General features: G+C 40.6%; 1 pseudogene; it reads left to right on the top strand.

The window, feature by feature from the left end:
• The window catches only part of LOC118591158, a 59,203-nt pseudogene extending 42,981 nt beyond the window's left edge, over positions 1–16,222 (top strand).
• The last annotated feature ends 11,260 nt before the right edge of the window (positions 16,223–27,482 follow it).

Below are 27,482 nucleotides of genomic sequence, written 5' to 3'. Positions count from 1 at the left end.
AACTTTCTGGGTTGTTTTCTTTTCTTTTTTCTTTTCTTTTCTTTTTTTTTTGTGAGCTTTTATAGTTAACAGGAATTGTTTCTTATATACTCCAGAAAGCTGTGGCTACCCGACAAAAATTTAGCAAACAGACTTCCCTGTCTGTGTAATTTGGGGGTATACTACTGAAAACTTGGAGTAGAACTTTCCTTGGATTTCTGCAGGATGGGAGGATTTGTTCAATAAAAATATTAAACATAGACACACTATGAATAAAAATGGGTTAATTAAAAATAGAACAAGACTGTCAGTGTTTTAAAATCTATTTTAGGCCGGACGGCGGTGGTACATACCTTTAATCCCAGCACTCGGGAGGCAGAGCCAGGCAGATCTCTGTGAGTTTGAGGCCAGCCTGGTTTACAGAGTGAGATCCAGGACAGGCACCAAAATTACACAGAGAAACCCTGTGTCAAAAAACAAAAACAAAACAAAACAATCCATTTTAAACATTCTAGGTGTTTTTATTCAGATAAGTTTTCCTGACCTGAATCTAATGTCTGTATCTAGTCACTTTAGAGGCTTTTTCTTCCTAGATTTTAGTTCTCTGCCTTGACTTTGGTGGTTATCTCAATGATAACCTCTGACTTTTTTTTTTTTTTTTTTTTTTTTTTTTTGCACCTTTTTCCTGGAACTCACTTGGTAGCCCAGGCTGGCCTTGAACTCACAGAGATCCTCCTGGATCTGCCTCTCAGGTGCTGGAATTAAAGGCGTGAGCCACCACAGTCCGATGACTTTTTTTTTTTTTCTGACATTTATTTAGCATGTGTGCAGGTATGTGCACGCCGAGGCCACAGGTGTGGAGGTCAGAGGACAATTTGTGCTAGTCAGTTCCCTTTCCACCTGTGGGTTTTGATGACTCAGGCTCAGCCATACTCCTCTTTCCTGTGGAGCCATCTTCCCAGCCCTGTGTACATACTATTTTAACCACTTATTAAAGATGAAAGCAAATTTGCATACTAATGAGATGGATGTTTGCTCTTTCTTTTTTTCTTTTTATATAAGGAATTAAATCTTGGCTGGACATTTGGTACTACAGGACACAGAGTCTCTTCAGTGTTTTACAGTGTTGGTTAATATTTTGATTTTATAAAGATAAAAGCTGAGTCAATCACTTTGCATTAACATATAGCACAAAATGGCAGAAGTATGTTTGGGGCTGTTTTAGACACTATTGGGAATTCTGTCCCATTCCCAAGCCAAAATTCACTGAATGATTTTTTTTTTTTTTAACAAAACGAAAGTCAAGTGGACAACTGCGACAGCCACTCCCCCACCCCACTCCCATCCCGCCCCCGAGACAGGGTTCCTCTGGGTAGCCATGGCTGTCCTGGAATCAGCTCTGTAGACCTGACTGGCTTCGAACTCAAGAGATCTTCCTGCTTCTGCTTTACAATAGCAACTTTAAAAATCAAACCCTCTAACACAGTCCAATCCAAGGATATATATATATACTGAGGAATGATGGTAGAAAGATGTTCAAAGTCTTCATTTTTCATAATTAAATCATCATGTTTTCAGAGCAGGAAAACACTGCAATGTATACTGCACAGTAGCCTTGACTCTGAGCCCAGGAGTCTCAGGCAGTGTTCACTGGCATTCACTGTTGCTGTGTGGTTTGCCGGTGTGTAGAGTGCACAGTGCGCAAGCTCTGTGATCAGGACCAAGCGGGCAGCGAAGCCCTATGATGCAACATGGACTAGCGCTGCCGGAAATACCTGGGGCTTAGCACACGTTTGAGTTCCCATGACTGTCCTGAAATCTTTTGCTGTTGTCAAGTGTTCATGCTCCCCACCTTCAGTTCTGTGATTCCATGTGGGACGGTGACCTGCAGTTTAAGAAGCGCTGTTGAGTGAGGCTGGCAGAGCCAGCAGTGACTTCTGCCCTCTTGAGTCTTACAGAGAATAAACAATTCATGGAGGATTCCTGACTTACTTTAATATGTCATGCGGCAGTTTTAGCTTTTTCTAATGACTGCTTTCAACTTTGCTCACCCCATGTCCCACTCTTAGAGAGAGTGCTTGCCTCACCAGTGCTGGGATGACTTTTTAGGTGAACTCTGGGGACTGAACTCATCTCCTCCTATGCCTTCTGCCCAGTACCATATACTCTCCTGATTGTTTACTTCATTGTATGATAACTAAACTCAAAGTCCTTTTAAGAACGTATCAGTCTGTTTTGGGTTGGTGTCCACAGTAAGGGGTTCCATCGTGGCGTCTTCTGTATGGATGCCATTATACTTCGTTCTCACATGATGCCTTTCTTTACCACTCTCTCCATGTTCCTCATGCTCAACTGGTCTTTTCCTTTACCAGAGTCTCCATTTCTTCCATCTTAAGACCTGTATTCCATTACTCTGTTTCCCAGCCATGAAGATCTCCCGTAAGAGCCGCTCCTCCTTTCTCCATATCCCCTTCAAGTTTGGTGAACTTCAAAGACATACATGTAACACAGATGTGTATGCATGCTTTTAAATCAAGCTTCCATATGTAAGAGAAAACCCATGCTATTTGTCTTTCCGAGTCTGGCTTATTTTAATGAACACAGTGCTTTCTGGTTGCATATGTTTTTCTGTGAATTTCATTTTTCTCTATGGCTCCTTAAGAGTCTGTGTGCATATGTCCCATGTTTTCTGCATCAATGAGTTTGTTCTCTTGCCTGTCCCATCCCCAGGTATTTGGAGTCGGGCAGCATGGACGGACTAGTGTCCTGCAGAAGCCTGAGTCAATATCCAAGGGTGGTAGAGCTGAGTGCTATGGTAGTTCTCATTTCAGATTTCTTTCTTTCTTTCTTGAGAAAACTTCATGGTGGTTTCCATAGGGGTTGGACCAGTTTACATCATTACCTGCAGTGAGTTCGAGTCCCACTCTCCCCATGGCCTCAGTAGTACTTTTTGTTATTTGTTTCCTTGATGACAGCCACTCTGATTTGGGTGAGATGCAAATCAAAGTGGTTTTGATTTGTATTTCTCTGTTAGCTAAGGCTGTTTCACATTTAATTGCACTGCATATGTTACTTATATGTGAAATCAAAATAATAGTAATATTGGAACTCATGGTTACTAGTGGGTAGGGTTAAGTGAAAGGGAGATATTGGTCAAACAATACCAACTGTCAAGTTCTGGGCCAGAGAGATGGCTCAGCAAGTAAGGACGCCAGCAGCCAATCCTGGTGACCTGAGTGCTTCTGGGACCCACATGGTAGAAGAAGAGAACTGACCCCCTTAAATTGTCCTCTAGCTTCTCTATGTGTGTTATGGCACACACACACACACACACACACACACACACACACACACACACACACACACGCGATGTACACGTTCTGAAAACATACTCTACAACTTGGTGACTAAGTTAGTAATATTGTATTGTATGTTTAAAATTTGCTGAGTGGACGGGTCTCAAGTGTCCCCATCACAATATATAAAGGATAACTAGGTGAGATGATAGATGTCAGCTTGACTATGGAAATAATTTTACAATGTACGTGTGTGTGCATCTGTGCATGTATACATGCATACATTGAAAACAAACATTCTATACCTTAAATATGCAGTTTTTGTCTATTAGATGCCAATAAACCTGTAAATATAAGAAAAGACATATTTTTTATCTTTTAAAATAAAGCCACTCAAAATGAAAACATATGCTATTACACTGTCATTGCAACAGTCTACCATAGTGAGTATTTTATTAGAAGCTATATGAAAGAAAAAGTGAGCGCATCAACTAAAAGCAAATATTGATTAGTTGATTAAAGCAACCACAGGTTGTGCATCTGCTGTACAAGGAACACAGTCTCAAGAATAATGGAGCTGAGAAATTCCTGTTCCCTCATTGTGCTGCCCTGGTTACATGTGGCAAAATACATTATTTATGTGTTTGTAGTGATATTGGTGTAAGCAATTCCTCCACTGAAGTCAAGTCAAAGTGTGGAATGCATTTAGTATATAATATTCCACAGTTCAACTAAAGAATTAGGTTTCTTATTTGTATCTTTACTATCTTACAGCTTTTGTCATTATTTCCAAAACTATTCTCTCTTACAGTATAAAAAGTTTATCACAAAGACAAAAAATTAAAGTGGGGCCTGTCAAAATAGTCAAAACCAGAATTTTTTATTTGTTATTTTTTGTATTTAAATATATTTATTTATTAAAATTTTTCCATTTTACATACCAACCCCAGTTCCCCCTCCCTCCCCTTCTCCCGCCTCCTCACCTCCCTCCCACTCTATCCCCATCCACCCCTCAGAGTGGGTAAGGCTTCCCATGGTAGTCAACAAAGTCTGGCATACCAAGTTGAAGGAGAGCCTTGCCCCTCCCCATTGTATCAAGGCTGAGCAAGGTATCCCACCACAGGGAATGGGTTCTAAAAAGTCAGTTCATGTACCTGGGATAAGTCCTGGCCCTGCTGCTAGGGACCCCACAAACAGATCAAGCCACACAACTGTCACCCACATTCAGCGGGCCTAGTTCAGTTCCATGCAGGTTCCTGAACTCTCTGTGGGTTTCCCCATCATGAGCTTGATCCCTTCTTCTTCTTCTTCTCCTTCTTCTCCTTCTTCTCCTTCTCCTCCTCCTCCTCCTCCTTCTTTTTTGAATGCTGAATGCTGTTTATTGAAGGAGGGAGGAGGTCTTAAATACAGGCTTACAGTACAATGGGAGAACCCCGGATGGCAGAAGTTAGTTTTTTTTCGTTTTTTTCTTTTTTTCTTTTTTTTTGGTTTTTGGTTTTTTGAGCTGAGGATCAAACCTTGGGCCCTGTGCTTGCTAGGCAAGCGCTCTACCACTGAGCTAAATCCCTATCCCTGCTTTTGATGTTTTACAATCTTGCATCTAAGCTGTTAAGGCCCAATATGCTGGATACACAGACAAGGAGCTTCCCTTAAGCATTCAGGAGGGTGAAATCTCACAGGAAATTAGCATAGGGAGAATATCAAGGTCAAGGTTGGCAAGCAAGGCAACAGTTACCCAAAACGGGGGGGCCAGGAACCTACAGGTTCCCCCCTTTTACTAAAAAAATGAGCTTCTGACTTAGGTTGCATGGGACGTCAGCAGGTCACCTTACCCCTCATGGAGACACCTGTCCAGGCCACACAGGTGTTCTGTCTTAGGTTGGTGAGCGCCTCCCAGGAATTACCCGACTGTTGAATACTCATTATTATATAGGCTAAAACAACAACAAAAACAACAACAACAACAAAAAAACAAAAAACAAAAAACAAAAAACAAAAACCCAGAATATTTAACTTAAAACAACATTATGCATATCTATCTGTCTGTCTGTCTGTCTATTTATCCATCTATCTCAGATATAGTCATTTATGTTGCCCAGGCTGATCTTGAACTTCAAGATCCTCTTGAATAGTTTGAATATTGGGATTAGAACTACATGCTACCATGCCCAGTCCCAAACAAAATAATTTCGAGTTTTTCTTTTTAAAATTGATGTGAACTTTGATTCTAAAGACCTGAGTTTTCTTCCTAGTGCTACTACTATGTAGAGGCATGACTTCGAGTGAGTTATTCAGGTTTTAGGGAGCCCGAGTTTGTCACTGAATAGGTGGAATGTGGCACTGATCACTGAGTGTATGGGAGTGTGCTTGGTGAACACCGGACAGCATTGTGACTGATCAGACATTATTGGCGCTATGCTTTGACTCTTGCTAAATTTGGGAATTTGACTATGCTTTTTGGTGGCTGAGGACACTATCACAGCTGTTGTAAACTTTCTTTCGGTCACTCTGTCTTCCCGAGAGTCATTCCCCAGGCTTCACGGTCCTCTAGTCCACTCTCCTGGCCTTTCCTTTCCCAGAAGTGGTACTGATGTGGCTGTCTTTTTACATCTCTCCCCGGAGGCCTCTTAAGCATTCCCCATCTCCGGCTGGGAGTACTCTTGAGTTCTGGTTTCCCTCTAGGTCTGTGAGGGGGTGGCTTGCTCCTTTCTAGATAGGAATCCTTGTTTGTGATGTGCACCATGCACACTGCTTGGCTTCCCTCCCTTGCCCTCTCCTCTCCTTTTCTCTGTCAGTCAGCTTTTTAACCATGGCTGTTCACCCAAAGCTCTCTCTGCTGTTAGAGCCAATGAGTGCTGGACAGAGCAGTTCTTCCAAAGTGGACCATTTGTATGCTAACTCCTCTGCTTCACTGCAAACACTGCAATGAAGAAGGAATCCAGCAATTGTCTTTTCTCTTTCAATTTGTAAAAAAGTTGGGGGCAAGGAGGATGCATTCACATGCTCACCGAGGTCAGAGGATGTTGAGGGGTTGGTATTTTCCTGCCACTGCCTAGGTCCCAGAGACTCTGATCATCAGGTTTGGCATGAGGCCATCTCACCAGCCCTTTCTTTTTACTTTTAACCACACCCATCTAGCTTGAACAAAAAGGTCTGCTAGTATTCATGGTATTGTACCAAAAGTATGTGTTTTGGATAAGCTGGTTGCCCACCAATGCTGGAGTCACAGACACATACTTTCATCTCAGTTTTCTATCTACTTGTGTGGTGCCTTCGGGGAACACCTAACTTACCTCAGTCTCCTAATTTTTTTTTTTTTTTTTTTTAGATTTATTTATTTATTATGTATACAGTGTTCTGTATGTAAGTATGCCTTCAGGCCAGAAGAGGGCACCAGATCTCATTACAGATGGTTGTGAGCCATCATGTGGTTGCTGGGAATTGAACTCGGGACTTCTAGAAGAACAGTCAGTGCTCTTAACCGCTGAGCCATCTCTCCAGCTCCCAGTCTCCTGATTCTTTATCTGTATAGTAGGGTACAGCTTAGCAGATAGAGTGTTTTCTCTGAAAGGATGAGGACCTGAGTTTAGACCCTCAGCACTTACATAAAAAGCTAGGCATGACGAACATTATCCTGTAGCCCTAGTGCTGAGGGGCCTGTTTGGCTAGCCTGTCTAGTTGAAGCAGTGAATTCAAGGAAGGTTCATCCACAAATCTTATATCAGAAAGTAAAATGGAGAAATGATTGAAAAGGACATCCCTGTGCAGTGGCACAGATGAGTGCAATCTGTGCAACACACACACACACACACACACACCCAAAAAACATATCCAAACCATTTCCAACCTGCCTGACTATGTGAAGATAAAATGGAACAAGTTTCGTGATCTGCGAAGGCCTGTGTCAAAGATCTCTGTCATCGCTCCAGCAGATTTTCCGGGAGTTTATCATCAGTGTCATCAGTGATGGGGCTTTGAGAACAGCTGAAACACAGAAAGTGTGTGCTCTTGTTTAAAAGGTGTGGCCGAGCGAGAGCAGAGCTAAGGTACCCAAGGGTTCACAGACATAAACCTGGACATCACGACCTATCTCAGCTTCCCTAGGAGTCCCTGTCCTCACAATCCTTTCTCTAGATGCTCATCTTGTGAGATTACAGTCCCTGTCTCATGCCTGCAGCACCCACTCTCTACGTGCCTTACCTGATTAATCCAAGAATCCTGTTCCATACATCTCCTGAATGTGTTCTTCCTCCTTTAGCAAATCACATGTGCTTTGAGGTGTAGGGCTATGTGTGTAAATGCCTCTTATCCCACACTGATGGCATGTGACAGTGATTTATAGTAGGTGTCTCTGGAAATGGGTGGTGTTTGTGTGAAGCTCAGCTGAGGTTTTTTCCTTTGTTGAAAATCGGGGAAAGAAAAGAGTATTCTGTGTTCTGTTATTCTTTGAAAAAAAATCTTTGTTTTAAACAGAATCATAAATGAACATATGTTAAAAAGTTAAAGAGAGATCAAGGCTTATGGAACTGTAGTTGTCAACTGCACACTGTAGTTTACTCATAAGTAATGACTTTTGAATTCTTAACTGCCCCAGCTACTTAACCTTTGACATTATCATTCGTGTGTGTGTGTGTGTGTGTGTGTGTGTGTGTGTGTGTGTGTGTGTGTACATAGTCATGGTCATACATCTACACAAACTACCCTTTATTCGACATACCGGGTTCAGATACTAAACTCTTTAGAGTTTTGGAGTATCACATACATCTAGTACAGTATCTTAAACCCAAGCTTAAAGACAAAGCTTGATTGTCATCCATATGCACCTTATACACATGACCTGCAGCGTATTTTGCACAATATTTTAGTCACTACTGCTTTGGCTATGTCTCATCATGTAAAGTCAGGTGTGCAGCTCTCCACTGGTGGGATCAGATCAACTATAAGACATTTCCAACCTTGAAGCACTTCATGTGTATGGATATATATTTATATGTATATTTACACACACTTTGTGCCTGCAAGTGAACTCAAGGCATTGCAAATGCTAAGCAAATTTCCTACCATTGCCCTAGCCCCATACTTCATATTTGGTATTTTAAATTTCAGATGTTGAACTGTCTTTTTTGGCTCACCAGTTTTGCACGTTGTTTACTAACCTAACACTGATAGGTGAAGTTTTAGCTCTCTTTTACTTCTCTCTCCTCTTCCCACGATCCCAATGCAGCCCTAATTTGGTTCTTTGCCAATGTTCCTTTACCTTTTTGTGCTTAACTATTCATTGAATTCTCGGTACCATAAAATAGCCACAGTTCTTTCTCCCAGTCTCTGTGAGTCAGGATGGGAAGGGTTGACCAGATGGCTCTGGGCATCTTACATGACTGTAGTAGACAGTGGATAAGGTGGAACAGAAGGAGTTGACCAGCTCCCTCCTAGGTAACCTTGGGGCTTTTCCTATAGTCTCTTCCCATGGGCTAACCTGGGGCTCCTCATAGTGAAAGTGTCCTAATGACTAAGAAAGATGACAAATTGCTCATCACATAACACTTCAGAAGTCACTGCACAATTAGTTTGTCATGGACATACTCATATTCAAGGGGATGGAACATAAGTATTGCCTTTACATGGGTGGGGTAACAAATACTTTGGGACCACATATATATGTATGTATGTTTGATTAAGAAAGGGTCTCTCAATGTAGCTTACCCTGGCCCTGAACTCATTATATCCCCTAGGCTAGCTTTGAACTCTTAGTCCTCTGGTCTCAGCTTCTGAGTTGCTCATCTTATAGGCCTGTACCATCTCACTCAGCTTGAGGCCATTTTTAAACTGCCAGAATCAGTGTTTTCATTGTGACAAAAGAAATACAGTTGACTACTGAGGTGAGCAGGATGCTACAGAAAGTTTCACAGCACGGCAAAGCTTTTTGGACGTCTGTGTTCATCCTTTGTTGTATTAGAGCCTCTGGCTGTGTCTTCTGCCAGCTCTGCAGCTTTCTACATGGTCAGACATGGTAGGTAGTGTCAGGAACATTTCTTTACCTGTGGTTGCTCTTTCCCAGTGCCTCTGCTCTCTAGGTCCATCACACAGCTGCTGTCTTTTTTTTGCCGTGAGTGTGAGAACCCCCTTCATCTCTCTCTGGGTCAAATCCCTCCATTCCTGGGTCATATGCCTTCTGTTTTGGTCCATCCTATGCTGTAGTAACTTATTTCTTGAGAAAGGCTGTACGGAGGTAAGATTTTGAAGACTGGAAGGTCCAAGGGTTCCACTCCCCCAAATGTTTCTCAGTGTGCAGAATTCCAGGCTGTAGACACCCCTCTGAGTTTTGAAGGCATGATTTCTTTGCCATTTGTTTACCACCATGTTCATGGGCAGTGAAATGTCAGTTGATTCTTGATCCTCTGCGTTAACTACCCCTTCTGTTTGGAAGTTTCAGGCTCTTCACTCCTGGCATTTGTGCTTTCGATCTAGCCCCTTCATTCATTTTTCTGGTGGATAATTGTTCACAGAAAGTTTCTTTATGTGGACTAACAGAAATAAAAATGCACTTTCTTGACTTGAGGGTAGACCAATCAGAGAAGGAAGCCACTTGAGAAATTCCTCCTCCTTGGGCTTGGTGCACCAGAGTACAGGGCGTGGTGAGCAGGGCTTGGATATTGGCCTCCATTGCTTCTTTCTTGGCCAAGCATGGAGTGTACTGCTCTTACAGTACATACCAACTACACACAAGACCCTGTTAGTCTACTAACACTGATTGTGTGTTAGTAGGCTGGTGCACATTGACTGCACCACTTATGACCACAGTGCACACTGACACACACTACATGACCGTAGCATACACTGACCATGTAATACATGACCACAGTACACAATGATACATGCTGTATGCTGGTTGGGCATTCTGACATAACACTAAAAGACTGAGGTACACGCTAATACCATGGCACACGATCGGTTCATACTGACACACACTGATGGTGGTGCACATTACAAGAATGGTGCTGTGCACACTGGCTGTGGTGTTAAGCATTTGGCAAGTGGGTCTTGCCAGTCTGAAGATTCATTGCATTCCATATGTGAGGATTTTCTTGTGTTTTAATAACTGCCTTCTCATAGCCTCTTCTGTTGTCTCACTGGAAGCATGTTTTGGGACGATAGACCTGCTTACAGACTTACCAACCTCCTTGTCCTCTTGTTATTTTTCTCTCAATTCTTTTGTTCTTATGTTCAGTTCTCAGACTCAAAAATTTCAAGTTAAAAACTTAATTTTACTTATGTGTCTTGTTATTATTTATTTATTCATTAGACAGAATGAATCAGGCTGGCCTTGAACTCACAGTAATCCTCTTGTCTCAGCCACATGGGTGCTGGAATTATAGGTGTGAGCCACCCACCACACCTTGATTCTTCTTCTTCTTCTTTTTTTTTTTTTTTTTTCCAGAACTGAGGATGGAACCCAGGACCTTGTGCTTGCTAGGCAAGCACTCTACCACTGAGCTAAATCCCCAACCCTCTTCTTTTTTTTTTTTTAAAGGCAAAATATTACACTAAACATGTGTAAATATAAAATGTGAAATTCATGCTTTTTTTTGGTCTGTTGTATGTGTGGTTCGAACATGAGTATACTAATGAGTAGGATGTCGGATGCCCTCCTCCAAAGCTGTCAGCCACACTGCCCTGAGACAGTGTCTCTCAGTGAACTGGAAACTCACTGCTTCAGGTACTCTGGCTGGCAGGCTAGCTCTTGGGACCCACCTGCCTTTGTTAGGAGATGATCAGAGCTTCAATCTCGATGCTTCTGACAGTTCTAAGTTGTTCATATCCTCCTCACTTAATTTTAGTAGGTAACGTGGGTCTAGAAATGTATCCATTTCTTCTAGACTTTCTAATTTCGAGGGATGAGATATGTATTTTCAAATATTTCCTAATTATTCTCTGAATTTTATTGATCTCTGTTTTTGATATCTCCCATATAATCTGTAAATTTATCAATATGTGTTTTCTCTCCATTTCTTTTGGATAGTTTGGCTGCGAGTTTGTCAAACTTATTTATGTTTTATCAGAACTAACTCTTTGTTTCATCTCTTCTCTATATTTTCCCTCTGGTTTATTAATATCTGGATTTTGCTAATTCTTTTATCCACTGCTTTGAGGTTTGGTTGGCTTGGCTTTTGTAAGATCATGAGCTATATTATTTATTGGAAATCTCTGTAGGTTACAGTAAGCACTCAAAGCTATAAACTTCCCTCTTTGAGCTGTCTTAGCTGTCTTGCAGCGTTTCTGCTAAGTTGTGTTTTCATTTTCATATTTGTGTAGTTTCTGTAGCTTTTCTTTCTAATTTTATTGTACTGTAATCTGATAAGATACAAATAATTATTTGATTCTTTTGTATTTCATAAGCAGTGATTTGTGGATTAAAATGTGATCTTTCTTAGAGAAAGTTCCAAGGGATGCATAATTTGTGTTTGTTAAGTGGAATATTCCATATATATATCTGTTAAATCCATTTGATCTATGGTGCAGTTTAACTCTAAAGTTTCATTGCTGATTTTTACCTTGGGCGACATGTTAGCATGAGTAGGTTTTGAAGTCATCCAATTCTCTTTATATCATGATCTGTATGACCTCCCAGGCCTATTAGTTTCTGTTTTATGAAACTGGGAATTCCAATAATTGGTAAACAAAATATTTATAATCATTGTATCTCTTTGATGAATGTTGTCTTTATTCATTTTTAGTGGCTTTCTTTGTTTCTTTGGAGTAATTTTGATTCAATATTTACTTTGTCAGATATCTTGATAGCTGTGCTGGTTTAGTTTCTGACTTCCAATGTTTGGAAATGACTTGCATCATTTTTCTTTTCGTCAGTGAGGCATGTTTCATGGAGTCAACTGATAGATTGTGGTTTTTTTTTTTTTTTTTTTGGTTTTTTGAGACAGGGTTTCTCTGTAGCTTTGGAGCCTGTCCTGGACTAGCTCTGTAGACCAGGCTGGCCTCGAACTCACAGAGATCCACCTGCTTCTGCCTCCTGAGTGCTGGGATTACAGGCATGAGCCACCACTGCCCGGCAGATCTTTCTTTTAATACATTCAGCTAGTATGTGTCTATCCATTGTGGAATCAAGACCATCATTTATAATTGGGGTTGTTATTGAGAGATATTTACTATTTCCTGTGATTTTTAATTGTTTTCTGGTCAGTCTAGGAATTGTTTGTTCTTTTTTCCTCTCCCCTATCTGATTAAGATGTTGATGGATTACTGTGGTGGACATGATGCATTCTTTCTTAGTTCCCTTCTGTTCACATATTCTTGTGAAATTTCATCTTTACCATGCCGCCACAGTTGAGACTATCTTTGTTCCATCTCCAGGTTTATGATATCTTTAAATATCATCTACTTGGTGGTCATGAGTTGCTTTAGTTTGCCTTTGTTTGGGAATATTATTTTCCCATAGGGTTTTTTTTTTTTTAAAGATTTATTTATTTATTATGTTTACAGAAGAGGGTGCCAGATCTCATTACAGATGGTTGTGAGCCACCATGTGGGCGCTGGGAATTGAACTCAGGACCTCTGGAAGAGCAGTAGGTGCTCTTAACCTCTAAGCCATATCTCCAGCCCCTTTCTGTAGGTTTTAAAGGATGTTTTTACTGGATGTAACAGTCTGGGTTGGCATTTGTTTGCTTTCAGGGCTGGAAATGAATCACTCCATGATTTCCTGGTTTTTGGGGTTCTGTTGAAAGATCTTCTGTTATTTTATCTCTGCCTGATTCATTTAGTTTTTGAGTTTATGTCTGAATATACTATGTCCTCAACCTTGTCCTATATTCCTGACATTGTTTATTCCATTTCATCTGGTCTCTTGGTGATAGTATTTTTTTATTATTATTATTATTATTATTATTATTATTGTTGTTGTTGTTGTTGATTTTTGACTAATTTTATTTGATTTATTGAGTTTAATTTTTAACATTTTTATTTAGTTTGTTTTTCTTTTTAGACAGGGTGTCATGTAGTCAAGGATGGTCTTGAACTTGCTACATAGATGAGGATGACCTTGAACTTCTGATCCTTCTTACTCCACTTCCTGAGTGCTAGGATTACAAGTCTCCACGTGTCCCATTTATGCTGTGTTGAGGATATAACAGGGCTGTGGGAAAAATACACAAATGAAATATATAATGATAGAAGGGGGGTAAAAACTTCAAAAAAGATTTCTTCAAAACCAACATATATGAAGTCAGGCGTGATGGTGTACGCCTTTAAGCCCAGTACTCAGGAGACAGAGGGAGGCAGCTTTCTGTGAGTTTGTGGACAGTCTGGTCTACATAGCAACTTCTAGGACAGCTACAGTTTACATAGTGAGACCCTGACTCAAAACAAGCAAACAAAATATATATGATAAAAGGATACCTATAAAAGTGTAGTAAAAGGAATAAAAGAGAAACCATTAGGCAGGGAGAGGGGAATGAGAGCTTGATGTCCCCCTCGATTGGGTTCTTTAAATTTGGAGTCTGTTGGGTGGATGTGTGATAGAAAGGATCACCCGAATCCTTTTATCTTTTCTGTGACTTTACGGGGTGCTCTCCTGGATGGGATAAGTGTCAGATGCCTACCAGAGTGGTGTTTACTTTGGTAACTTCCCTTCTTTGTGTACGGGTGGACCTTTATCATTTCAAGCTTTGCTTTCTGAGGGCTGGCCAGGTCCTCTCGCTTCCTAAGATGCCCCAGTGTGTATACCCCAGGAGACTTATGTTTGGGCCAGGAAGTTTTCTCCCAAGTGGAATGGGATTCTGGGAAGCAAGCCCAGCACTGAGGTCCATACAGACAGGTCTGTCTCTGTAATTCTAAAACTTGCTGGGTATTTATCAGTTCCTGAGGGACGAGGCTGTGGTTATCAGGTCAGTGGAGCATCGGTTTCCTGAATAGTTTGGGATTGAAACTGCTTGTGGATTTGTCTCTGGAGGTTGGTTCCCACTAATCTCAAGTGTGGGGCTCTCAGGCTACAGAGTGATGAGGTTAGGGTCCAGCCATCCATGGCAGGCCACCTCACCCTGTGTAATAAGCAGCTGGAGGCAAGCCTCCTGTGCCTGAGCTTTTTAGTGTGTTAGCATCTGGTCCTTCCCCTCCGTGACTGTCTCCCAGCACTGGCTCTTCATCTTCATGCCCTTTGACTTGTAAAGGCCCTACAGGTAGAATAAGATGGTAGCCAACCACAGCTCTCTGACACACGAGACGGGACCACACGAAACTACTCTGCACTGCTGACTTATTCCTCTGAAAGAGTCACTGGATTGGCTTTGGAGAACTGGAGGCATGTCCTGTGCTAGGACTGTTTTCACCAACCTTCCCTCGCCCTTACCCTTAGGTCAAGGAGGCTTCCTGCCTTTGGCCCACTATAGAGCCATGTGGCCAGGCTCTGTCCCTTGTCCACCCGCCCCAGCTGTCCAGCTTCTTGCTCTGTGAACTTTAGACGTCTGCCCTCTCTTTCAGTGTTTAAAACAGTCTATTTGTTATTTTAACTCTTTACACTCAGGGCATCATGTGCAGGCAGTGTCTAATCTACTTCCTTACCCACAAAGTGCCCCACGGATCTATTTATGTGTGCTTAGCATGTTGTGTGGATAATCTCAGCTGCATGTTGGTAGACAGTATGGGTGCTGCAACTGTGTTATTTTAAAATTACATTGATCAACCTATTTATTATGTATGTCTTTATTTAGTGTCACTGTTTTTAGTGTCTCATGTGCAAATGCGTGCACACAGGAGTGTGCATGAAGAAGTCAGTGCACAATTTGTTGGAGTCCATTCTCTTACGTGGTTTAGCCCTTCAACCACGTGGGTTCCAGGATGGAATTCAGGTTGTCTGGCTTGGTGGCAAGTGCTTTTACCTGTTGAGCTGTCTTGCCAGTCTCTGAATTTGTGTCCTTAAAACTAAAGATATACCTCAACTTACTATGGATTCCTATCCTGATAAACATAATCATAGGCTGAAAATATCATAAGTGAAAAGTGCATGTGCGGGGTTGGGGATTTAGCTCAGTGGTAGAGTGTTTGCCTAGCAAGTGCAAGGCCCTGGGTTCGGTCCTCAGCTCTAGAAAAAAGAAAAAAAAAAGTGCATGTGCTGCAGCTGGCCTGCTGAATATTGCAGCCCAAGGCACTGCCAACTGTGGAGTATCACTCTTTCCTCTTGGGAGCATATGGTTGACTAGGAGCCATAACTTGCTGCCTCTGCCCAGCACCTCAGGAGAGAGTGTATCCTTCCCCAGAAAAGGTCAAAATTCAAAATTTGAGGCACAGCTCGTATTGAAGTTGTACTGTTTTCACAGCGCTGTAAAATACAGAAATGTACAAACCAATGGTTGTCGCTCCTTGCCCCATACTGTGAGAATGAAGACCATTCTCAGGAGACTGTCAACATTCCAGAAAATGTCAACATCGCTCTGAAGGGGCTCACAGTCATTGGGAAGGCCAGAGGGACTTCAGTCACATCAAGGAAGAGCTGAGTCTCCTTGGCAAGAAAAGAAGAGGCTCTGGGTTGACAAATGGAGGGGGTAGCAGAAAGGAAGTAGCCACTGTCCAAACTATCTACAGTCACGTTCAGAACATGATCAAGGGTGTTTGTTATGCTGAACTCCCATTACAAGATGACCTCTGTGTATGCTCACTTCCCCAACAAGGTCATTATTCAGAAGCATGAGTCTTTGGTTGAAATCTGGAATTTTGGGGGTGAAAAATACATCCGCAGGGTTCGGTTGAGGACAGGGGTTGCTTGTTCTGTCTCTCAAGCCCAGAAGGATGAATTAATCCTTGAAGGAAATGATATTCAATTTGTTTCAAATTCAGCGGCTCTGATTCAGCAAGCCACAACAGTTAGCGACTAGGATATCAGAAAGTTTTTGGATGGTATCTGTGTGTCTGAAAAGGGAACAGTGAAGCAGGCTGATGAGTAAGACCTAAGGCACCCAGCTCCAGAAACAAGATCCTAAATGAAAAGACTTGTATTGGAAAAAAAAAATCAACTGTTGTTCATTAGGCAGTAGGCATTTACAATATTGAGTCTCCTCTCATTTAGAAGTTTTAAATGTTCTCTCAGCCATGCTTTGTGGTTCTCTGTGTATAGGTCTCACACATATCTTTGAGAAATTATCACTGCATATTTCATGAATTTTCATGCGACTGTTAAGGGAAATTATTTTAAGAACTTTTTGTAGTTGTTACTTTCGAGGACTATAATTAACTTTTCTGCATCAACCATATACTGCTAACTTGATAGACTGACTTATTAATTCTAGCAATATTTTGTAGATTCTTTTGGGAATTCTACGTGTATGTGAACAGACACTTTCATTTCTTTTCAACTTCTATGACTTTATTTTTCTTGTCTAATTCTTCTGGCTAGTCCCTCTAATACAGTAAGAAATAAAAGTGAGGAGAGCATTCTGTGTTTTGCTAGCTAGGTGTTTTTTGAAGATTCTATTTACCAACGTGGAGGATTTCTTTTCTTTCTTAAAAATAATTTATTTCTGTATGCCGTGATATGTGTTACATGTGGGTGTGTGTGCACACGTTCATATGTGTGAATGGGGGCACATGCACGCCGTGTGTGCGCATGGAGGTTAGGGGACAGCCAGGCTCGCTTGTCATCTTCTACCTCCATTGTTCTGCTGTTGAGCTGCCAGGCTAGTCGGCCGGCCCGAGAGTGCCACCATTATAGATGACTGTGTCACAAACTTGTCTTTCTGGCCTTTTACATATAGCAAAATCTGAGGATTTGAACTTAGGGCAAATGCTTTTATTCTGAGTTATCTACTCTCCCCTGCCCCAACCCTTGGAAATTTCATTTTAAGTTTTATTTATCATCATCATCATCATCATCATCATCATCATCATCATCATTATATTATTTGTGTTTCTCTCTCTCTCTCTCTCTCTCTCTCTCTCTCTCTCTCTCTCTCTCTCTGTGTGTGTGTGTGTGTGTGACAACACGAGTGTGGAATCACAGGATGACTTTCTGGAATTGGGTCTTCCTTCCACTGTAGACTTCAGGGGTCAAACTCATCATCATCAGGCTTACCTGCAAGCATTTTTACCTGCTGAGCCATTCCGATAGCCCAGGAATTTCCTTTCTGCTGCTAGATTTGTGAGTTTTAATTTTGAATGTGTGTTAAATTTTGTCAAGCACTCCTCAGCCTCATATTACATTTTCTTGTTTAGTCTGCTGATATAGTGAATTACATTCTTCGATTTTTTTTAATTGTTAAACTTCTATTGTATTCAGGGTTTGCCTCACCCTTCTCTAGATTGCTGAATTTAATTTTATAATACTGTTCATGAGGCATGATGATATATAATTTTATCTCCTAAAATGTGGCTGTCAGTCTTTAGCAGCAGTGTTATGCTGGCTGTATAATTAGCCAGGACATTCTGAAAGGGTTTGGAGAAAAGTAACAGTCATTTTCCTTAAACATCTGATAGAGTTCACCCGTGAAACAATGGACTTGATGATTTCTTTGTATGTAGGCTTTTGATAATACATTCAATTTTAAACATTTGAAATACCAAAAATTTCTACTTGGTTTTGTGTTTGTTCAGAAAGTCTTAGTTTTTGTAGGAAGTCATTTCATTTAATTTGTTATTTTGTTAAACTACCTTCACTTTCTACTACTTATTTTTTCTTTGTTAAACTACTTATGTTTCCTGATACTAATTTTCTTCATTATACTGTTGTTCTTCAGTATCCTTGGGGAGTTGGTTTTAGGCTTCCCATTGATAGCAAAATCTGTGGATACTCACATTATGTAAAGCATCGTAGTTATTTGCACAGAGCTGTACACATCCTCTGGTCTATTTTATTTTATTTTTAACTTTGCTGCTGTGACAGTGCAAACAGCCTTCATTTTATTGCTCAACTCCGGCATGGGCACACACATACACACACATAGTTAATTTCTAAACACCACAGATATTATTGATAAAGCTCATGTAACAAATGAGTAAAAATACAAAGACTATCAAAGCTAAAGCATTCTGTAATAAATACAATGAAAATGATAAAACATTTTTAAAGTCAGTTTGAGAAAAGGAAGAATATTACATAAAGTGAACTGATTACATCTAGAATAAGCAACTCAGCATTTGGTACAATCATCATCCTCACATGAGGACATTAACCATCACATGTGGCCACTGCCTCATGTCTATTTTATTTTTATTTTTTATTTATTATTTTTTAAAGCTTTATTTATTTATTATGTATACAGCATGTATGTCTGCAGGCCAGAAGAGGGCGCCAGATCTCATTACAGATGGTTGTGAGCCACCATGTGGTTGCTGGGAATTGAACTCAGGACCTCTGGAAGAGTAGTCAGTGCTCTTAACCACTGAGCCATCTCTCCAGGCCCTCATGTCTATTTTAGATGGGCTCCCGATCACTTGTCCTAGTGAACTCAATGGACATCTATGAGTCAATAGTTGTCCTATATGACTTAGCGGAAAACACCACACAGAAGCTGCGTATGTTCGTTAGGGACACACATGTCCCCATCATTTTTGATTCCTGGTTGGTTGAATCTGCTGAGATAACAACCTTAGCCAGCAAGAACTGTAGAGTATACCCTTCTTTTTCAATATTGACAGTTTATGCTTCTGTCTTGTTAAGGTGTTTATCAGTTTTTTTCTCACTGCAAAGTTAGTTAAGTTTAAAAAATTAAAAGATAAAATTATTTGAGAATTTCCTAGTGTCTTTTGATCCTAGCCATCCACTCCCTTAGCTTCTCTTAGTTCTGTCCTTCCTTCCTTACCCACCCGACTTGTGTCTTCCTTTTCAAAACCATCAAGTGCAGTTTGTGCTGCCGTGTATGTAGGATATACAGCCTCTTGCTGGACCGTGGTTGACCTAGCCATGGGTCAACCTTGGCCTTCTTAAAGAAAATAGTTTCCTTCTCCCAGCAGCTACCAATTTCCAGAAGCTCCTCAGCTAGGGGTGGCACTTTGTGCCCACCTCCCTCTCCACGCTGGCATTTGGTCTGATGTGGGCTTGCACAGGTCTTGTGCATGTCGTCACAACCACCATGAGTTTGTATGCACAACTGCTGTCACGTCCTGAAGGCCCCATTCCTTGACGTTATTCACTAACTCTGGCTCTTACAATCTTTTTATCTCCTTTTTCACAATGGTCCCCAAGCCTTGGAAGGAGGGGTGTGGTATATATGCCCTATTAAGGCTAACTATTCTGTAGTGTCTGAATCTGTGCACTCTGACCAGTTGTGGATCTCTGTGTTCACTGTTCCCTAAAGCAGAAAGGAACTTCTCTACTGAGAGTTGAGAGATGCACTAATTTGTGACTACAGCAGTAAGTCTTCAGGAATTGGTTTAAAACTATGTCTATTTAGCAGCCTAATAGTAGTGTGTACTCCTCTAGGGTTCATGACCTGTCTAGGTGTGAGTTCTCAGCCCCCAGTAACAGGGACAGGTGTAGATTTCATCTTATAGAGTAGGCCTTAAAGCCAATTAGAAACCAGTTGGTTTTATTCCATAACATTCATACCACTATTGCACCAGTGGGTATGTCTTGCCAGGCTGGTCATTATTCTATCTCTCAGGGCTCACATCTGGGTAAGATTAATGACTGCTTTTCTCCTCTGGTAGTGTGCACATCACCTTCAGCAGTTTGAAAACTAGCCAGTGGGGATGAGGCTCCCAGCTGTCACTAGCTTGATTCTTCCATGTACAATGACTCACATATGTTGTATCTTCACCAACATCATTAAGGTTTTTTTTTCTTTTTTCTTTTCTTTTCTTTTTTTTTTTTTTTGAGACAAGTGCTGGGATTACAGGCATGTGCCACCACACTTGCCTTTATGTGATCTGGGTATCAAACCCAGTGATTCATGCATGCTAGGTAAGTATTCAGTAACTGAACTATATTCCAGGCAACAATCCAACTTTTGCATTTGTTATTTTTCTATACTGTTGGTTTGTTTTCTTTGTTACTGTTTTGTTCTATGTTTATTGTTTCCTTCCTTGTACATTCTTTTGGTCTTCATTAGTTTCTTAAGGCGGACACTAAGGTCATTGATTTTAAATTTTTTTCTTCTGTTTGAATATAAGTAATGGATACTAAAAACTTCCCTCCAGACTTTGTTACATTCTATACAATTCAGTGCACTTCTATTCATTCAGTTCAAAATATTTTCTAGTCTGCCTGTGACTTCCTTGATACATTGGTTTTGTTTTGTTTTTTGAAGGGTTATACTCAATTTTCACATATGTGAGGGTTCCCAATGTTTTCTAATTGATTTAAAATTTAGCAGTAATATGGTATATCTCACAGTATGGATCTGTTTGTCTCCCAGCAGCCCATGTACCATATGCTTGGTCTACTGTATGATCATCATGAAAGTCAGTAGAAACCTTTCAGACATACAGCCTAGTGCAATGGGATTAGATCATTTGGAAAGTGTTTCTTTCAGGAGGGGTTCCTGTAATTCTTGCAGGACCCTGGTTAATCCTTACCAGAGTGAGCTGTTTCAAACTGAGAACATGCTGTTTACTTGGTTCCCCTTTCTGTCTCTGTTGTGTTTTCATGCAGCCATCATCAGAGGATAGTTTGGACTATCTATCTCAACCTTCCAGATTCAACTGTAAAGCTAAACAAACCTTTATGAAAGGTTTCTTCTTTCTGGAAAAAAAAAAAAAACACCAAGATTCAGGCATTTTGTTATAGTAAGAGAAAAGAGACCAATAGGAACAGGAAACTCACTTTAAAATAAGATTTTTAGTTTAAAAAACTTTGTTGTGGCTTGTTTTATGGAGCCATTTATAGTCCATCTTAATAGACATCCAACATGTATTTGAAAATATTTTCTTCAATTGCTGTTTAGTGTTTATCATAAAGATTAACCAGGTTGAAGTGGTTGATTGTGCTTTCAACTATTCCATATTATTTCTGATTTATTTACTTATTTATTTATTGAGATAGGGTTTCACTGTGTAGCCCTGCCTAGCCTGAACTCTGTATGGAGACCAGGCTGGTCTTGAACTCACAGAGATCCGCCTACTTCTGCCTCTTGACTGGGATAAGGGTGTGTGCCATCAGGCCTGGCATCATTTCTGATGTTTCACTAGTATATCTGTTTTGTCAGTTGCTGAGGAAGAGGACTCCAAATCCCCAGTTATGATGGAGGATTCCTTCCTCCTCTTCATCCCCTTTTCACTGCTTACAATTTTGAGCTCGGCTGTGTGGTACTTTTGCATTTAGTTGCTATGCCTCTTGGGGAAATGACTATTTTATCATTATGGAATATCATTTTTGTTCATGGCAATGCTTTTTATCTGGAAGTCCCTTTTAGTCGATATTATTCTAGCCATTCTAGGTTTCTTGTGATCAGTGTTCATATGTATTCCTTCCTTTGTCCTTTAATTTTCTTCTGACACATGTCTCTATATTTAGCATGTCTCTTATAGGTAACACATGGTTGGATAATGACTTTTATTGTGTAGTCCATAAATAAATAAATATTCATTTTAATTGCAGTATTTAGTTACTCTGCATTTAAAGTAATTATTGATGTATTTCTTATTTTTAATATTCCTTTCTATTTTTATGTGATTTTTCCTCCTTGGTTTTCCCCTTATTTTCTTATTTTGGGGGTTAATGTTGATTTTAAGTCTTCTTAGTTATATCACTGCACAGTTGCTCCAGATATTAAATATTTTTTAAGTACTTCAGTGAGCTTAGAATAAATACTGCAATACTTCAGATAAAATATGAGAACTGTGCTAGGGTATTATTTCAATTAGGTCTGTTTTCCTTAAAATGTATTTTATATCTATGTAAATTTTAATGCTATAACACAGTTTTGTTATATACATATATTTTTAACATATGCTATTTCCTTTATTAAAATTGCTTTTTTGCCCTCACATGATATCCTGATTCTGGTTTCTGTTTCCCTTCGTTCCTTCCAGTTTCTCCCCCATTCCCTCCCAGCCATATCCATCCCTTTTCTGTCTCTCATTAGAAAATAAACAGGCTTCTAGGGGATAAAAAATAAAACGAAATGAAATGTAGTAAGACAAAAACCAACACACTGGAACAGGAGAAAATAAACAAATAGAAGGAGAAGAGCCCAAGGAAATGTACAAGAAATGGACAGGGATGTAGAGACCCACTCGTTTGCACACTCAAGAATTTGGTAAAAACACTAAGCTGGAAGCCACAATATGTATGCAAAGGATCTATAGGGACGCACACATTATATGTAATTATATACATATAATTTTAATAATACAATTTAATGTAAAACATACATTTAATAATAAAAGATACAAAAAATAAGATAAAAATTAAAAAGAAAAAAAAAAAAGAAAAGCCCTGACACGACATTGTGAGACAAGGAACCTCCAAAGATGCCATTGAGTTCATTTTCTGTTGGTCATCGACTGCTGCATATGAAGTCTCTACCCTAAGAGTAGTTTGTTTTCCCAGTAAGACTGCTTTGGAGAAAACTAAATTTTCATTTACAAGTGGTTATCAATTGGAGATTGCTTCTGGGTTATGGATTGGGGCATGCATCCACTTCTTTAAACCCTAGGGCCCCATCTGATGCAGACCCATGCAGGCCCTGTGCATGCTGCCTCAGGTTTTTGTTTTTTGTTTTTTGTTTTTTTTTTTTGAGTTGGTATATGCACCAGTTGTGTTGATTTAGAGGGTCTTGTTTTCTTGATGCCCTCCATCCCCTCTGGCTCTCACACTCTTTCTGACTCCTCTTCCACAGGGTTCTTTGAGGCCTGTGGGGAGGGAGTTGATGGGGATATCCCATTTAGGGCTGAGTGTTCCCAGGTCTCTCATTTTCTGAATAGGGCTGTGGGGCTCTGTATTTATTTGCATCTGCTGCAAGAGGAAGCTTCTCTGATGATGGCTGAGCAAGGGACCGATCTATGAGTATAGCAGAATGTCATTAGGAGTCATTTTATTGCTATGGTTTTGTTTGTTTGTTTTTGGTTTTTTGGAGACAGGGTTTCTCTGTGTAGCTTTGGAGCCTGCCCTGGAACTCGCTCTGTAGACCAGGCTGGTCTCGAACTCACAAAGTTCCCCTGCCTCTGCCTCCCAAGAGCTGGGATTAAAGGCATGTGCCACCACTGCCCAGCATTTTTTTTTAAAGAACAGTATTATTTGGTTTTAAGATAGATCCCTGGGGTATCTAGTCTCAAGTTCTTGGTCACCCAAGGAGTGTCAGCAGTTCCTACTCATGGAGCAGTCCTTAAGTCAAATCACATATTAGTTGGTTGCTCCTGCAAGATTTGTGCCACTGCTGCCCTAGTATATCCTGCAGGCAGGACACCATTGTAGATGAAAGGGTTTGTGGCTGGGTTTGTGTTTATGATCCTCCGTTGGTTGCATACAGAGCACCTTCGGGTACCATGTCTAGCACATAGAGGTGGAGGCTCTATGGAGGCACCAGCTCTGCTTCTCCATGTTCAGTGAGTGGTCTAGGTGTTGTCTTCAGCAGTAGGGCCTTGCCATCAGTTTCTGGAGAGCAACCTATAATTTTGGCAGTAGCTTGCCTTGGTTGGGGCTTCCCATGGTACCCTTTTGGCCAACAACTCAATTAGAGGTGATCCAATCCCTGAAAGCTTTATTTGGTGACAAAAGTGGCTACTTGGGCCTCTGCCTCCCCTGTTATTTGGCGATTTCATTTAGATCACTTTCATAGCTATGTATGTATGTTTTATGAAGCTTCTACTGTATTAGGTTTCCGTACTACCCCTCAATGGCCCTTAATTTTTTTTTTTTTTTTTTTTGAGCTGAGGATCGAACCCAGGGCCTTGCGCTTGTTAGGCAAGCACTCTACCACTGAGCTAAATCCCCAACCCACAAACCATTCTTAATTATCTATTTTATTTCCCTTCTCTAGGGAGAGCTAAGTGCCCCTTAGTCCCTAATTGTAGAACTAACTTCTGCGCTTTTACAGACTGTATCTTGGTTATTATTGATTCATAGCTAACATCCATGTATTTGCAAATGCATAATATTAGTCTTCCTGTGTTTGGGTTACCTCACTTTGAATGATTTTTTTCTAGTTCTATTTACCTGCATATTTCATTTTTTAAAAACCAACGGAGTAATTCTCCATTGTGTAAATATACCACATTTTCTTTGTCCACTCATCTGCTGAGGGACATCTAGGTTGTTTCCATTTTCTGGCTATTATGAATAGAGCAGCAGTGAACATGGTTGAGCAAGTGTCTCTGTGGTAGGATGAAGTGTCTCAGTCCCTGTTCTATTCCTATAAAGAGACACCATGGCCAAGACAACTCTTATAAAAGAAAGCCTTTAATTGGGGCTTGCTTACAGTTTCAGAGGCTTAGTCCATTTATCATCGTGGTGGGGAGCATGGTGACCAGCAGGCATGGTACTGGAGGAATAGCAGAGAGCTACATCCTGATTCATAAACTGAGATTGAGAGGAAGAGAGGGGGAGGCGGGTAACTGGGCTTGGTATGAGCTCTTGAAACCTCAAAGCCCACCCTCAGTGGCACACTTTCTCCAACAAGGCCACACCCCCAGTCCTCCTAATCCTTTCAAATAGTGCCACATCTTGGTGACTAAGCATTCAAATACATGAGCCTATGGGGTCAATTCTTATTCAAACCACCACAAGTGGTGCAGCTGGATCTTAAGGTAGGTCAATCCCCATCTTCCTTAGGGATTACCACACTGATTTTCATAATGGCAGTACAAGTTTGCAGTCCCACCAGCAATAGATGGGAGTTGCCCTTAGTTTACATCCTGGCCAGCATGAGCTGTCACTTGTTTTATTGATCTTGGCTATTTTGATGGCTAAGGATGTTGAACATTTCTTTAAATGTTTCTTAGCCATTTGAGTTTCCTCTATTGGGAATTCTGTTTTGATCTGTACCCAACTTTGTTTGTTTGTTTGTTTGTTTGTTTTTCAAGACAGAGTTTCTCTGTATCTTTGGAGCCTGTCCTGGACTAGCTCTGTAGACCAGGCTGGCCTTGAACTTACAGAGATCCACCTGCTTCTACCTCCCCAGTGCTGGGATTACAGGCGTGCGCCACCACTGCCCGGCTTGTACCCAACTTTTAAATGGATTTTTTTTTTTATTGTTTTGTTTGTTTGTTTGTTTTCCAAGACAGGGTTTCTCTGTGTAGTTTTGGTACCTCTCCTGGATCTTGCTCTGTAGACCAGGCTGGCCTCAAACTCATAGAGATCCTCCTGCCTCTGCTTCCCGAGTGCTGGGATTAAAGGCGTGTGCCACCACCGACTGGCTGGATTCTTTGTTTTTGTTTGTTTGGTTTTAAAAATATATATATAGTTGTTTGAGTTCTTTATATGTTTTGGATACTAGCTCTCTATAAGATGTAGATTTAGTAAAAAGCTTTGCCCGTTCTGTAGGCTGCCACTTTGTCTGAATGATGATGTCCTTTGCCATGCAGAAGCTTATCAGTTTCATGAGATCTCATTTATTAATTGTTGATCTTAGTGCCCATGTTAACAGTGTTCTGTCCAGAAAGTCTTCTCCTGTGCCAGTGAGTTCATGATTATTCCTCACTTTCTCTTCTATCAGGTTCAGTGTATCTGGTTTTATTTTAAGGTCTTTGATCCACTTGGACTTGAGTTTTGTGCAGGGTAATAAGTATGGATCTATTTGGATTCCTTTATATGCAGCCATACAGTTTGACCAGCACCATTTGTTGAAGATGCTGTCTTTTCTCTAATATGTATTTCTGGCTTCTTTATAAAAAAAAATCAGGTGTCCCATAGGTGTGTATATTTATGTCTGGGTCTTCAATTTGATTCCATTCATCAATGTGTCTGTTTTTGAGCCAGAACCATGCTGTTTTTATTACTGTAACTCTGTAGTTCAGTTTGAGGTCAGGGATGGGGATACCTCCAGCAGTTCTTTCATTATTCAGAATTGCTTTTGCTATTCTTGTGTGTGTGTGTGTGTGTGTGTGTACATTTCCATATGAAGCTGAACATTGTCCTTTCAAGGTCTGTGAAAAATTTTGTTGGAATTTTGATGGGGATTAAATTGAATCTGTAGATTGCTTTTAGGAGGATGGCCATTTTTTTTAAAAAAAATTATTTATTAAATTATTTTTCATTTTACATACCAACCCCAGTTCCCCCTCCCTTCCTCTTCTCCCGCCTCCTCACCTCCCTCCCACTCTATCCCCATCCACTCCCCAGAGTGGGTAAGGCCTCCCATGGTAGTCAACAAAGTCTGGCATACCAAGTTGAAGGAGAGCCTAGCCCCTTCCCATTGTATCAAAGCTGAGCAAAGTATCCCACCACAGGGAATGGGTTCTAAAAAGTCAGTTCATGCACCTGGGATAAGTCCTGGCCCTGCTGCCAGGGACCCCACTAACAGATCAAGCCACACAACTGTCACCCACATTCAGCGGGCCTAGTTCAGTTCCATGCAGGTTCCTGAGCTGTCAGTCCAGAGTCAGTGAGCTCCAACTAGCACTGGTCAGCTGTCTCTGTGTTTTTCCCCATCATGATCTTGATCCCTTCTTCTTCTTCTCCTTCTCCTCCTCCTCCTCCTCCTCCTCCTCCTCCTTCTTCTTCTTCTGAATGTGGAATGCCATTTATTGAAGGAGGGAGGAGGTCTTAAATACAGGCTTACAGCACAATGGGAGAACCGAGGATGGCCATTTTTTACTATAGTAATTCTATCAGTCATGGGCATGGGAGATCTTTCCATATTCTGATTTCTTCTTCAGTGTCTTAAAGTTTTTATTATACAAGTTTTTTTTTTTTTACTTAATTGATTAGAGTTACTCTAGATATTTTATATAATTTGAGCCTATTGTGAAAGGTGTTCTTTCCCTGATTTCTTTCTTAGTCCATTTGTCATTGTATATTTGTATATTTGATTTTTGTGAACTAATTTTGTATCCAGCTAGTTTGCTGAAAATGTTTATCAGTGTAGGAGTTTCCCAGTGGAATTTTTAGGGTCAATTATGTATATTATTATATCATCTGCAAACAAAGATACTTTAACTTCTTCCTATCCAATTTCTGTCCCTTTGATCTCCAGTTGTCTTATTGCTCTAGCTAAGACTTCAAGTACTCTATTGAATAGGTATGGCAAGACTGGACAACCTTGCCCTATTCCTGATTTAGTGGAATTGCTTTGAGTTTTTCTTCATTTAAATTGATATTGGCTATGGGCTTGC

This window comes from Onychomys torridus, chromosome 9 (genome assembly GCF_903995425.1).
Source record: "Onychomys torridus chromosome 9, mOncTor1.1, whole genome shotgun sequence".
NCBI lineage: Eukaryota > Metazoa > Chordata > Mammalia > Rodentia > Cricetidae > Onychomys > Onychomys torridus.
The sequence above is the reverse complement of the archived record's forward strand: the minus strand, read 5'-3'. Positions and strand labels throughout refer to the sequence as shown.